The sequence below is a fragment of the Lagopus muta genome, chromosome 9, assembly GCF_023343835.1.
Source record: "Lagopus muta isolate bLagMut1 chromosome 9, bLagMut1 primary, whole genome shotgun sequence".
NCBI lineage: Eukaryota > Metazoa > Chordata > Aves > Galliformes > Phasianidae > Lagopus > Lagopus muta.
Window position 1 is genome coordinate 5,981,884 of NC_064441.1, and position 15,731 is coordinate 5,997,614.

The 15,731-nt window shown below is 42.1% G+C and overlaps 1 protein-coding gene across 12 annotated transcripts in view; it reads right to left on the reverse strand.

Annotated features, from left to right (window-relative positions):
- Nucleotides 1-15,731, reverse strand: part of TBL1XR1 (TBL1X/Y related 1) — a 382,210-nt gene that overhangs the window by 23,994 nt on the left and 342,485 nt on the right. For 8 of the 12 annotated variants that reach the window (XM_048954695.1, XM_048954694.1, XM_048954699.1 and 5 more), the window contains one exon: nt 9,770-9,837. The exons of the other annotated variants lie outside the window; for them this stretch is intronic. The gene's annotated coding sequence lies outside the window, so the exon portion shown is untranslated. The remainder of the gene's footprint in view (nt 1-9,769; nt 9,838-15,731) is intronic. 12 annotated transcript variants of the gene reach the window in all.

Below are 15,731 nucleotides of genomic sequence, written 5' to 3' on the forward strand. Positions count from 1 at the left end.
AGTGTTCAGTGTTCAGATGTGAACAACCCACTCCATTTTTGCATGGAAAACAGAAGCCTGGCTACAAAAACAGTAGCATCTCCTACACCAACAACACTGCCACAAGTCCTCGTCATTCCGTCCTCTTCCATGAAAACCTGACAACTCTTTGGTCAGCACACGCAGCACACGCAGCTCATGTTGTGAGCAGCCCGCAGAACCCAAGTTTTGGTCTGTTGCCTCATGGAACTCCTCTCCTGGTGGCTGCTGTTTTATTCCCAGTGTTTTCCAGGGCTCTTCCCCAGGATGTGGCTGCTCCACAATGTTTCCAAACTCAGCAAGAAGTCTTCCAAGGAGTTTTATAGATAGAACTGTTTAAAAACGGATTGCAATGGACAACTTGCATGAACAAACCGGTGAATCCTGTATTTCAAATCTACGGTACGCAGCCAATGTTGTATGCCCTTCTGTGTATCAACTGATCAAATCAATTTAATTTCAATCAAAATGAATACTTCAAAAGAAGGGAAAAAACCTGCCTTTTTCACTGTTTTAACTCAACTGCTTTGAGGAATCCCAGTCATTCCTTCAAACCTTCCTCCGAGAAAAGGGCACAGCACAGATCACTCCTTGAGGAGATCCTCCAACTATCTGACAAATCTGCAATTAGGAATTCTCACTAACTTTTAATTTAGACGTAAATATTTTTGAAATTACACATACTCACTTTTCTTTTTAAATATACTCTAAAATGAACGCTATCTTGTTTTCTGCATTTTTACCTGTATTTTCACACTGCTATCTTTAAGCACCCTATCTCCTTTGGGTTTTTTTGCTGTTAAGGCTAAATCTATGCCAAATGTGAACCTGCATGAAAAATTAACTGTAATTCTACCTCATGAACCTTTGTAGTGATTTACCATAAGGTCAAGCCCTGCTAGTTTTCCTTGCAGCAATTTAAGAGGTGCTTCTCAGGCTTATCTTACAACTCCACTGCTTTGTTTTACTTATTATCTCAGGAATACAGCTTCATTGCCAAATACTAAAATAAATAAATACATTTTCCTTTCCTCATCTGAATTGTTTTCCTTAGCTCAGGCAATAAATATTTGTATTCTGTACTTCAGCTTTAGTGACCTAATTTATGGCAGCAGTCTCTGTCTTTCTGTGCCAATTTGAGAGTATGAAGCATACAAGATGACAAAGCCAGTCTGCAATTTTCGGAAGAAAAAGAACTGCAACCCTGAAAGGAAAAGAAAAAAAGCCAATAAAAACCACCCAAAAACTCAGCTAAAAATAACAGTTACTGTCTACTTATCTGAGCACTCAGTCCCCAGGAACACCAGGCACAGTCCTGAGCACTATTACAAAATAAGCTGCAGATGAAACCTATTTGCTGATTTTGCCTAGAGCAAAGTAGTATTTAATTACTGAACTATGAATCTCCTCCCCAAAGTCATATGCTACGTGACCCAGGAGGCCGGGATCCTGGCTGTGAAAGCAGAGACCAGTGACGATGCAGTCAGTGCCACTCTTCCCGTGCTTGGGCTCCAAAGCTTCCATTCCTCTCTGGAGTCACACCCAGCTTCCCACACAGCTGTACAGCATCTTACAGTGCTTCATGGCAGCTATATTTTGTAATTCCCTATACTGACTTAGGATGGTTCTGCTACTTATACTCGATATTGAATAAACGCTGTTGAGGTTCAACTCCTCCTCAGGCCACGTCCCTTTAGATGAAGTTACAATTCTTCAGGAATATCTGATTGAAATAGATTCCTGCAATCAACTGCACAGACCCACTCCTGAGGAGGCTTTGTCAAATTATTAAATGGCTTTAATGAGCCCATGGAACTAACAGCCTGCTGGCATTCTCTGGATCTAACATCAGATTTCTGGAATCAAGGGCAAGAGAAACGAAAACTGCAATAAGCATTACCTGCTACGTTGTTTAAAACCCAGTGCAATGTACCTCTTAATCATGCACCCAGTTCTGAGAGTGCAAATACACGACTGCTTATGTCCTGCTCTGCATTAAAGCCCTAGCAAAAAATTAATTATGGATGAATGTGGGAACACACCCATTAATCCTCACTTGGATCAAGCTGTGTAAAAATTTCAGAGAAAATAACTGAATGAGAAGAGCTCTTGAATCAGTCAAAATAAGCTCTATCAAGAGCCTCTGGCTTCTGCTGAGACTAAGGGAAGGGAGGGGCAACAGCCAAAAATGTCGTCTATTTGTGACTACTCATCATTGAAAATAAGTACAAGTGCTACAGTCCAACATTTTTGATCAGGAATATGGAAAAACTGAACAATTGAAGCTAAAAATGGAGTTAACGACCTCCGTACTGTGCTAAGTTTATGCTCTCAGCTGATTTATTCTCATTTTCACTGCTGGAAAACCCAATGAATCCCATGGCCTGCAAGTCTGATCAAGAACATTCCATTTTTTCCAATGTGTTGTTCCTGATGTTCCCACAATAGATCATTCAGAGCTCTTAGAGACTGTGTCAATTGAATTGAATGATATGGTCGCCTGCTGGTACATAAATGCAAAGGCAAAGCTGAGGGGGTTTATTTTCAAAACAGGAGACATTGATCCTGTGACAATGTTCCATTACCCCGACTTCATTTCTATTAGAGACAGTGATTACATCTACATCAATTGCTTGAGCTGATGGATATTGGTGTGCTAACAGCCACGCAGTTTTTCACCACGCTGCTGAAGCTGACCTGCATACCGATGGGTTACAGAGGTTCACCCTGAGTGCGAGCTAAAGCTCCGTGCCCCGCAGTGCCAACTACTACAGGCTTTTTAGCACACTCCTGTAATTTGTTGATTTTCAACTCACTGTTGCTCTGGAAAACTTACTGGGGCTGTGCAGCCTGCCAGCGATTCCACCTGTTATGTGTAACACATTTACATTGCTACCTGATGGCAACTCAACAGCATCCGCAGAAAGGATCTCTGCACACCTGCAAGAGCATCCCTGTGTTGACTAGAGATTTTTTCACAGAGTTGTATGGACTCCATTTCCCAATATCATCACCCTTTTACAGCTTGTATCCATTGCATTTGCCATCTTTTTCAAGCTGGTGATCCATCTTCTGGCTTTCATCTCCTGATCTGACACACAATCTTGAGCCTGTGGTGATGCATTTGCCCTGGCTTTCACCTCCTCACCATGCACAGCCTACACTGACTCTGCTCTCCTGCACTCATCTCCCCAACCACTTTCAAGAGCACTGACTTTATCAGCACTTCCTTCTGAAATCTCTTACTTCACGTTCTTTTACTGCTTTTCTGTTACAACAGATGAGTTGCCAACACTTCTCACAATGCAATCTGGTAGTTGAATAAAATTCAATTCATCCTTAACCCCAGTGATACTCATTCCACCTAAACTCTGTTCCTTTTACTTGCCCTTGGCCGTTCAGCCTTGCATCCTCAGCCATATCCTGGTGCAAAAGCAACACAAGTAGCACAGGGCAGAGAAGGGCAGTCCTGTGAATCTGTCTGGATTCGCAGTGCTGGATGAGTGCCTTCCCCCCACTACGCAACCTCAGAAAAGCTCTGATTTTATCAGGCATGGCACATGAGTACTGCAGTAGGGATACACAAACATATGATTTGATTAAGGGGACAAAAAAATTAAGGTGTTTTGTTCATAAAGCTAGTGAAAAGGGGCTGACCTATTCCAAATGCAAATAAAGCTGACTTGCTTCCCTGGTTATTAAGACTAAGTCTTACATGCCTTTCCCATGAGAAAAGAAGTTTCAGAATTACGTACTCTGGCAGCAGAGCTTGTGGCTAACAACCAGTAAGTGCCTGAAAGCTGCCAATGTTTTCCTGAGGTGGATGTCCTGTAGAGCACCAACAGCTCTGAGTCCACTGTTTCTGATGAAATGGAAAACCCTTATGAGAAACTATAATAGGGTGGGGGAAAAAAATTAGCAAACTCACCGAACTCAAAGATCCTTCAATTAATCCTTCAATTACATTTTACTGCAATTTCAAATCTAACAAGGAAACAAGGGAAAGCATCACCTCAATTCCAGTGATAAAGAGCTGCTGCTACTTTCTGGAGGGGAAGCAGGAAAGCGAGATTCCTTTTTAGTGTTTTTTTTTCTGTTTGAGATGAAGAAAAAAAAGCAAAAAGTGCCCTTCATAGAAGAAAGCCAACACATCAATGACACAAGGATGGCAGTATGTTTTTATAACACCTTCTGACTGCTTGGGACAAGGCCATTGCTACTCATGAGTCACAGATTGATGGCAAACAGGTAGATTGGTACTTATGAACATCAATAGTAGAAATACAATGTGCTTGAGACACGCTTTTCTATACTAATCCAAATATTAAGTGTGCCGTGAACGTAACAGCAGTCAAACAGTGGGATTTGGTATTGAAAATACGTGCCAACACTGATCATATTTAGCATTCAAAGTCTTCAGCAGCCACAAAACATATCCTAAAGCCTGGAATAAATTAAATGCACGTTGACAAGTTTTTTCTAGCCCCAAGATGTTCACTTACAAGACTTAAAGACATATAACCCATAAGTGACTGTAGCATTATGCCTGAATGAAGAGTTTGAAGGAAGGCTTAAGAAAGCTTACCCTCAGATTAAAAACTCAACTCTACTTCCTTAACTCAAACATTTATACATCCACGCCAGTCACTGAAGCAGCTTTGAATGAGCCAGTGGAGATGCAAAGATAAATTACCATCATGAGCTCAGAAATTAAGGAAAAGAAATGGAAAAACCCTTTTTCCAAAGCAGAAATAATACGTTTCTGCAACTGACTGTGAAGATGACGTATCTATAAAAACAACTTGTGAATCTACGTTAGATGCATTCATTCCTGCACATCCCCAATTATCCCAGCCTTATTAGATCACTAATCCACAAAGTAAGACGTACTTTCCTCACATCCACTCCACCAATACCACCTACACCACTTCATTTTCATTCCCCATGTCGAATGAAACCAAATGCCATGACAGTATTAAGTAAGGTGCAAACTGCTGCTGAGTCTTTAAAGCAGTCTCACAGTTAGCACTTTTCTTTCACCATCAGCTGGACTGCACTATCTGAGCTGCAGTAACAGACGGGATACCAACGCACACAAGACCACGTACAATAGGACAGTGTGAAAGCATTTCCAGCTGTGCTGTTTTTAATTAAAGATTAATAACCAACAAGACATTAACTATCAGGATATTCCATAGAAGAGGCAGCTGAATGAATTAAAATTAATTGATCGTTTAAAAATTTACTTCAGAAAAATGAGTGTTAAAAAGGATCATAAAGCATTGAACTCTGAAGTTAGATAGCCAAATTTTCCAGAAACACCTAAACTCTAACGAGCCCTATTGGAATTGACTCCTAATGAAGAACAGGATACAAAGTGCTTGCCTTCTTGGTGTATTTTGTAAGATGAAGGTCACGTCTCTCAAGAACTACAAAGTAAATTAAGAAATAAACAGTCTGAAAACATTATTCTTTGTCATTCAAAGCTCCTGTCATCTGTTAAGTTTAAATCAAACACTACAATAAAAGTTGAATACCCTCAGGTCTCAGAGCTCCTGATGAGAATGGGCACGGCGATACACGAATGGGACCAACTGCAGCCACAGGCAGAACGAAGCATGTGGCGACTTGTCTGTGCGGTGCCTCACTGCCATCAATGAAATCATCCTTTTTTGTTTTTCAGGTTGTAAATACAAAGAAGTAGCACTCTCATTTTTTCTTCTACTGCGCCGTGCACCAGCCTGCAATAGTGGTGTAATCGGCTGCATGTGCAAGATGCATCTGGACACAGAGGCAGACAAAGGGCTGCTGCTGAAGGTCATGCACATGTAGGCACGAGGGCACAGAACCACTTTTGGACGTGATGGCTTCTTAGAATCGAAAGCAGCAACAGCAGCGTTGGAGCTGGGGATTGCTCAGCAGCTCCATAACCACTGCTCAGACAGAGCACAGCGCAGCTAAAAGCCTTGTGACAGCACAAGCACCATATGGTAAGAGACTGACATGAAAGCTCGGGCACTGCCGGGCCACCGTTCTCCCATCATCTCTCTCTCGTGGCTGTCAGCATCGCTACCACACGCTGTAGAAGGGGAGGCAGGGAACTGACTGGCAGAGCAGATGGCCCCGCTCCGCTGCGGGACGGCAGGCCGACACCACAGTCAGATCTGCACACACCAGACCCTCACTGGGACACACGTCCAACAGAAGCACCTCGGCCCTGGGAGCCGTGCACTGACTGTTCTCTAAACCCAACTGTGCTCCTACTCAATTTACACCATTTCCAGGCTCTGTGCACTCAACAATGCACACCTTCAGTCCCCGCATCTCCACAACCTACTCTGCACCACATCCTATCTCTGTGTAATTTGTCATGAGCGAAAAAACATTACTGCCTTACTGCCATGTATTCTGGCATGGAATATCTTAATCTGTATTAGCTCTACCTGTATTTCCATGTAATGAAAAACTTACACCTCCAAGACTTACATAGCCATTAATCCAACCCCCTTCCCTACCTCCAGCACTTGCTTCTCCTTCTCCCCCCCTTTAAATGAAGGTGTATCAAAGGTCTTTTAGCAAAAAGCTAAGAAAAGCAGGTACTGTGAGCTGCTGTGTCTGTAACACAGAAAAGACATACACCACAGTCATCGTCCTTGATAAGATTTTCCATACCCTGCAATGCATCCTTTCTTTACTGGGAGCCGTTCCAAAATCTGAATCATCAAGAACAGTCTTTTCTTTCACTAAACACCCTGAAAAATAAAAACAAGCCTCTTTCCTTGTCCTCTGAAAATGGAATCTTTTACCTAACAAATTAGCCTAAAACTACTGGCAGCACTGAATGAGTGCCAAGTGCCAATACTCCCTGGTTTTGTTGTTATTTTTTGTGATGTCCTGAGGCATGTTTATGTAAAGGAACCCTTCCCAGAGATGCTAGGAACATGCCTGCCGTGACACAGCCCCAGATGGCTCCTACACGTTGCAAAGTCACCTGTATCTCTAGAAGCAATCACACTGGTGTTCTCTGAAGATTAAAGGCATGTACCAAATGTTCTTGCTCATCTGGCACTGTACAGAGGGTCTTTGATTCGAAGAATCTGATCACAATGGCGGACGCATGCAAAAGGAGTTTCTACAAAATACTGAAAGATATTTTTAAGGAACTTTATTTTTGCACGTCGTATATAAAAAGCTGTTGCAGAGCAGCCTGTTGTGGAGAAGGTTTCTGTTTGGAGGGATAAAGTGCTCACAATGAGTGCCTACACACAAAAAACGTTAAAATTTAAAACCAATGGTTTTGTTCAGCAGAGGCAGGAGTCTACTGAAAAAACTATTGTAAAATTGATTGAAGTCACAAAGGATCCAATTCAGACAAGAAGTTCAAAATCAGGACACTTCTGGCTGCTCAGGCCAACATCAGACATCCAGTCTCATAAATTTTTGAGTTAATCCCCTCTGAAGCAACCCATTCACCATTTGAAGATGCATGTGTCCAATATGGATTCCCCTCAGCTAAACGGCAAACAGTGTCCTCTGCTGGTGCTGCTAGAAACATAATCTGGTTTTGTGTTTCATGTACAGAAAACACTTCCATGCAGAAAAGTTAAACATCAGCAGAGATGGAAATACACCACAGCTAGCAACCGCAGGCTACTGCTACATACACAGCTGTGGAGAAATCATCTTTAAATTGTCCCACACATGACCTCTGTGCTGTCTTTTGCGCAGTTAAGCTACCACATTAACTACCGCTAGTTCAGATTTAAAGAAATTAGACATGACAGCCTTTGAGAACACAAGCGCTGCGTTATCTTTACCTCATCTCCAACACAGGAGTCCCAAGATTCCACGCGTGAATAAATTCTGCTTACCCATTTCCAGTAATGGCAGTGTTATTTGAAAATAAAGAGATGATGGAGGGGAAGAAGGGCAGGCCTTCGCTAGATCACATCACACTTCAGTAACGACTGCACAAATCGCCCGCAACATTTTGAAAAATCCTCAGTATTTTTCAGTCTCCAAGGAGCTCCCAGCATCTTTCATTTCTTACAATATTTATAAAGCTGTGATGGCTTTACTTTGCAGAATCACTTTTTAATAGTCTTGAATAATGCTACTCAAAACTTCGTGACGCCATTCCTCTCATATAAAACCGAGAGCTTTTATTCTTCTACTTCAAGATTTAGAAACTAACGTGAGCGTACATGTGTTAATTATGCATGTTCAAAGTATTATCTGTTTACAGGGCTGGAAAATATACAGCATGAATGCTACCACACACAAATATCTCAGATGTGCCAATCTAATTCAATGACAACAGTGAAAACTGTTTCAATCTTTACACCCTTCACTTGCATCTTCAAACGGCATCCTTTGACTTCCCTAAATTACCACCTGGTAGAACTTTGAAAGACAAAAACAAGGAGTGAGGGGAAAACAAAAAAACAAACAAACAGTAAAACCCAACAAACAATAAATCTCCAACACAAACAGGCTTCCTCCTACTTTCTTCGGCTGACTTGAGAACCTCAATTAAGGAACTTATGTGCACCCCACCTTGCTTTTAGAAGATGGAAAACAGCTTGTGAAAGTATAGAAAGCTAGGGATCAATCCAGAAGAATATGTAAGCATATTATAGTCCCATTGACTTCAATTGCTTAAGTGATTTGTTGGAGCACAGCCAGTACAACAGTGCCTTGCAAGAGCAAGGCCATTAAGAACAGTCAGCAGTTTCCTTCTGTGGGCTGTGGGGGTCTGTTTGCAGGCTAAGTTTTTAAAAACAACCTCCTTCTGTCTTTGAGTGCCCTCTATGGCTTCAGGACAGCAGTCAAGGAAGGCTCATGAAAAAAATTTTAAGAGACTGTGATTAAAGAAAAGGAAAAAAAAAAAGACATCTGCTCCACCCACAAGACATTTGTTAAATTACAGCATATATGAACAATTCTACAGATACCAATGCAGTATCAGTTATCCACTGCTGCAAGAGCAAACAGTCGATTGTGCTCCTGCACAATACGTAAGCAGTGCTGCTGCTAGACCGGTTCAGAATGAATTTTCCCTTTATTAGGAAAAGTAAGGTAATCTGCTCTCCTTTGAAACTCCAGCCTTGCAGAAGAGAGGAGACTAAAGATAAGAAAGTGTGTTTAAGAGAAGTGTGCCAAGTCAAGGGAAATGATAGAGGGATTGCACTTACACACACTTAATGCAAACAACTGCAAAATCATGACTGTACATTAAGCCTAAGAAGAGTGATAACAGCACACAGTCTGGGTGTTCGCCCTCTGAATGACGTACTCATATTTTCCTTTAGGAAGCAAAGACTTTGGCACTTGAAAACAAATAAAGAAAAACCCACACTGCAACAAAAACATAGAAACTTTTTTTTGCCTCCCCCATCCCTTTCTGAAGCTGATGCACGCTAAGGATCCATGCACCATGTAGATCATACAAGATGCTTTGTCAAAAGGTCCAGTTATTAATGCATCCACACTGTGAACTGATGTGTTATATTATCACAGCTCTCAATAAAGTGAATATGGATTTACACATTAGACAATAACAGCTCCAAAAGGAGCTGTTAAAATACCACTGAATAAAAGAACACTTAATGTAGACATTCAATGGACTGCAAAAATGGATACCTAACAAATACTGTAAATGCATGTAACTGTAATTACTAATTCTAAACCGTACCAAATTTTCGTCCACTATTATGAGAAGTAAAAGAGATAAATCATTGAGTGTCCTTACCAGAACTACTCTCTGAAACCCCACAAAATTGTGATGTGGCAGCAGTACAGCCCCTGGTATTACACCACCTGTAACACAAACCATATTGTGATAGTTTCTATCAATACTTATTTTAACAGATGATAAAAGGATAAAAGCTATTTTTCCACCAGTCTTTTTAGAGAAAGCATTAAAATAACATTTAGTTTCCTGCGGATCATAATATATTTTTATGCAACAAAAACAAATAAACAAAAATTAAAGACCATCTTTTTGGTTACTTACATGGAACATGCTTTAAAAAATTACTATTTTACTCTCTTCTCACCCTTAGTTGATGACAAACCCCCAGCACAGAACAGCACATTCACTTCAATGGAATTTCTCTTCTTTCTGTCTGCTCATACAGACAAATGGGAACTTCGAGGGGATCCAGCTTACAAATAGCACAGCACTGATGTGGCAGCTTTATTCAGTCTTACCCAAGAATACAACTAAAACATTTCAGCAGTAAGACGACAAATAGGAAACACAAGGCCTCTACCGACCCATCCAGTTATGCTTCCCATAACTGACTACTGCAGAACGAAATGTGACATCAGCCAATTAAGAAGAGCAGTTCTGTGGAAGAATCCTTAGGATACCCTCACAGAGTTAATTTCCACAAGTGACTTCAAAGCTGAACCGCTCCCTAGGACTTAAGCACATTATACACCTGTGATAAGAACAATTACTGATCACACCTTTATGTAACACTGAGGTTCCTACCACGGATATTCATTACCGATGAAATCACTAGAGAGAAATCTAACATAAACTAAGGGATTAAGGAGAAAGGCTTGGGGGTAAAAGAACAGGAACACTGCCTGGGCACAACAGAAGAACTACCTATCAAAAAAAAAAAAAAAAAAAAAAAAAAAATGCTGTCTGAAGCGAAATATAGTTCATGGAACAAAAAACCTCTAAAAACCTCTCCCAGATGGACGAAGATGAGGAAAACAGCAATTTTTTTTTTCTAAATACTAAGCTCCTGCTATAAAGGCTGACAAATGCATTACAGCCAACATTCAAACTTTCCAAATACCTCCTTAAAACCAGGGCCAAACCCAAAAAAGGCAACTCGTGCCTTCAACAGCGGGCAGCACTACAAATTCACATCACCTTCAGACTCTATGAACCCCACCAGTACTCTATTACCAAGTTACCCAGATGGGTGAGAAGTCAATGGTGGCAGAGATCAGCAGCTTCCTACTAAAGCACATCAGTTCATTCATTACTGCCCCTGCCAAACCTTGGAAAACCCCTCCCATCCACCAGCCTGGATTGGACAAGTGTCCCACTCCCTCTCTGTAGCAACACACACAGACACAGCTGAAGCCGAACGGGAAGTCCTGAGCTGTATTACTGCAGTTACAATTCCCTGCTCAGATATTACATGCTACTCTGATCACTTCCTGCAAACTTAAGTGTACGTACCAAGTGCACTGATAACACTGAACTTAAAAACAAAACAACAACAACAACAAAAACATAAAGTTTGAAACACTAAGAGCATTTTAACTGCAACATGAGTGATGGTGCAAAAGATCGTTTCCCCGCTCAATCCAGGGAACTTGGACTAGGTGACCTTTAAGGGTCCCTTCCAATTGAAATGATCAGCACATAGGGCTGCTGCCATTCTGCCCGAGCTGGCAGAAGGGAATGGTACGTTTCAATATTTACACGCTTTGAACTTCTTGTGTTCTGCATTAAGCGTTTATCATTCATTCAGAGCACTCGCTGTTTGAAGTAACTAATTGATATTACCCCCAAAATGATGCCAAACAGGAGAAAGAACAAGGAGGCCCTGAAGGAAAGCAGCGCACCACCACATCCTGAACAGAAGCCAGTTCAAGAGGAATTCCTTTCCTCTCTTCAATTCCCCACAGAGCGCACATAAAAGCACAACACACACCGAACACCAGAAGCTCGCTGCTCTATTAGCCTCCCCTACAACAACAACAGGAAATCTGTTTACAGTTAACTAATTTGCCATGGGATGGACAGGGTTGAGAGGGCACGCGGTGAGAATAAAGCACAGGGCCCAGCCCACACGGCCCTTTGGGTGACGAAGCACCAGCGCTGCCTTCAGAGAGACCGAGCATCTCGCTGCTGCCTTCATCTGCATCATATGGGAACCCCCAAGTCACAGACACCCTGGAAGCAGCTGTAGCAGGTTTCAAATTAACAACTACAGTAAAATTTATGGCGTGTCCTGCAAAGCCTTGCATGTGACACAGAACAGATGCAGGGCACTGGCATGGGCTGCCCAGGGAGTGGTGGTCACCGAACCTGGAGGTGCTCAGCAACGGCAGAGATGTGGCACTGAGGGATGTGGGCAGTAGCTGGATGGTCAGACTGCCTGATCCCTGAGGTCTTTCCCAACCTTAATGCTTCTGTGACTTCACTTTTAATTGCGTTTCTTCCAAGTGATGTGCTGAAATGGAGCACGTCACAGGGTGGAACTTCCCCTATTAGGTTTAACCTTCAGAGCTTCATTCTGCAGTAGTGCTGGGGCTGGTTTGTAGTTGCACATGTTGTCTTTTATTTCTCTCTCCTAGGAGATGCCTAGCTTGAAATATCTCAGGGAAGCTGGAGGAAACACATCATAAATAAACTAAACCACAAATCTACAATCTTGTTTAAAACAACAACAACAAAAACGCTTGGGAGAAAGGGAACAGCTAATAAAGTGGCAAAGAAAAAATAATCAGCCTCTGGGAAAGGACAAGGACAGAAAATAATGCAAAACTGTGGATGCTCTGAAAACCCAGTACTTCACGTGACTCTAACTGCCAACCTTAATGATGGGACCTGTTACAGAAACGCTCACCGTGCAAGTATTTGTGCCTTGTGAGCTAAAGATCTTTCCCTCTGCAGTTTAAAACACCTGTGTATTTTTAAACCGTATTTACTTCTTGTACATATAAGTAGTATATACAAGAAGTAGTGCTTATATATATAGTTTCCACATTTCACAACTAATTACAGAGGGTGTATTTTATCAAACTACTGACACCTCCAGTGATGCCCCATGTAAATACACAACGCCCCGCTTTGGCAAAGGACAGCTACAGATGTGACAAATGATAAACCAACGTTGATAGTGCAGTACATGGAAGCAGCAGGAGGTGCCCCAAGGGCTGCCATCTGGGTCACCCCACTGCTAAGGCTACTCCCAGCTCAGCCATGCTCCAGGAGCACATCGCTGCTCTGTGGCACTGGCACCTATTCACTCACATCACTGTTTGGGGTTTTTTTTCCCCACCACATTTTAGTTTTGCTAACCGAAAGAAATACAGGGAAAAAAGCGTGTCTTGCATTTCTCTAAATTAAAGGAACACAGCTGCCCACTGAGTATCCCTTATAATCATACTTTTGTGTGCAACCCTCCCAAGCTTCTGGGCAGCCATTTCCATTACGGATTCCCCTTGTCCATGAATTATAACCAAAATCCTTACTAACATTTGGATTTGGGTTTTCTTTAGTCGATGCAATTTTGTTTTTAATAATCAAAAGCAAAATGGATTTTTAACAAACAAATAACATTTCTGAAAAAAATTGCCTGGGGTTTCACTTGTTTTGATATTAAACCATGTACACTTGGAAAGAAAAAAAAGAAGTAAATCATGTGCTCATAAAAAGCACTGATGTGTAAATTGAACGTGGCCCATGAGGGAGAGGGAAATTATCCACTTTAAAGAAGTATTGTTTACTGCTTTCTTCCCCACTGGAGCGCCTGCTAATAGTATTTGCTGTTGTTTTCTTACTGTGTGATGAGTATGGCTATAACCAAGAATGCTGCCAAGGCGATGAAATGCGTGTGCACAGAAAAGGAAAACAGTATATGCTGACATTACATAAAAAACTCTATCTTGAACTTAGAGCAATGGATGTATTTTGGATATTCAGAATGCCCAGTGCACAAATGAGCCCTTATTTTCACTCCATCCTATGAGAGCAGCGTAACTCCAGGGCTGATTTCCCTCTGTTTGCATAACAACAAATGTTATCATGGTGAGATCTGATCTGCACGCTGCCACTTATTTCCCCTAATCCCTCTGTTTCAGAGACCATCCAACCAACAAATGTCACCAGCAGAAAAACTGAAATTCAAGTAATGCATTAACAAAATAAGGGGTGGTTCATCTGCAACAATGAGACCGTTCCATTTTGCCCCTACAAGCAGCACTGTAAGTCCCTGTGGCCACAAAGGAGATTTTAAAAAAAGAAAAGAAAAATAAAAACAAAAACATAACAGGAGAGGTGGTTTAAGAAAATCAAATTGCTGGGTTGAAAAACTCCCATCAGTCTCCTAGAACTGCTCCAGAAAACATAAGCAAGTCTCCTTAAGTACGACTGCGCTCGCTCCTAACTATTCTGCTGTAATTCCACAGCTTCCAAAGAGCACAAATCAGCAATGCCTGAAGGCAGGCCAGGTTGCTGCCTGCTCTGATTGATCCCCTCCATTCACACTGCAGCAGAGGCTGAGGAGCAGCCAGGGCTGAAGTTTCACCATGGTAAATTTCAAGTCTTTGGGTCACTAACGATACTGAAGTAACAGGCAGGAAAATATTATCTTGTTGGCTTTTGGGGCTAGAAGCTTACATTTTCCATAACGCTCCCCAGGATGGGGATGATCAGACATGGACTGAACTGACAATGACAAGTAAAGCTTCACAGTTTTACATCCTTAAGTGTAACAGTACTACAGAATGCTATTTGTTAGCAAAACAGTTACTCCAGGTTCTGACAACGAAATGATAAACTTTAAGATCTTTATCTGTAGAATATTAACACCATGCTCTGACCACTCCAAGGCAACATCCCAAGTGAACGCGTCACTCTTCTCCTCTTTAATCACTGTCAGTTCTGTAATCCATCAGTTCTGCACTTTAAGAAGTTGTATATTACCAGAGTAGATGACATTTTCAAAGCCCAGTGATGGTGCTCAAAACATTCTATATCTGAGCAGCTGCTGAGGGCACACACGGAGGCAGCGCACACATCTCAATGTGCACTGATGGGTTTTTGGTTGGTTTCTTGGCCGTAAAGGTCTGAAGACAGTTCTTCTAAACATCTTCCAAATACACTGAGCAATCGTGATGCTTGTGGAAAGCCACGTGACTTCTCCAGACACACTGGGCCTTTCTTAATGTGCGATGAGAACGTGTCACAACAGACGGTGACTTCTGGTGCTACTCAGTAAGCTCCGTGTTTATAAGAAACCACCACAAAGTAACCACCACACAGAAACCAGGAGAAACTGAAGGAGCACGTATGAATTATTTAAGAAACATTAGAAAAAAAATAACGAAGGAAAGAGGTAAAATATTCATTCAGATGGCAGATAACAATACATACATGCAAGCAGAAACCCAGTCACCAACACAGCACGTGCCACCGAACTGAACCCACTTCCAAAAGCTGCCTCTGCCCTTCCTACAGGAGTGCACACAGGGAGCAGGTACACAAACATGGTATGTCTTGAATCACATGGAACTGAGGATGGAAAGTACTGTGATGCAGGAGTTGGAAAAACACACAGGGTCAAAACCTGCAGAATAGGTAAAAGACCACCAGCTGCACTGAACAAGTGGAAGACAACTGAGCCTTCAGCACTTGGCCCAGCAGTCGGGATCCAAAGGAGGCAGGACTGCAGAGAATTGCCCACCAGGCTGGCACTGATGGTTTGTGCTCATAGCTACTGTAAGTGCTGGGAACACCTCAGTGCAGAGGTGCAGTATGCTGCCCACAGCCCCTCCACTGTTTCTCTGACACGTGAGCCTCACAGACAGCAGCCAGTGAGGTTTTAATCCAACAAGAGCAAACACTTTCTAGGACACAGCTTAAATCCCTCAGGACAGCCAGCAAAATGAATAGTAGGCACTCCACAGATTGCAGGTAAGAAGCTTTTGCTCCTCGTGAGTTATTCACGTGAGTG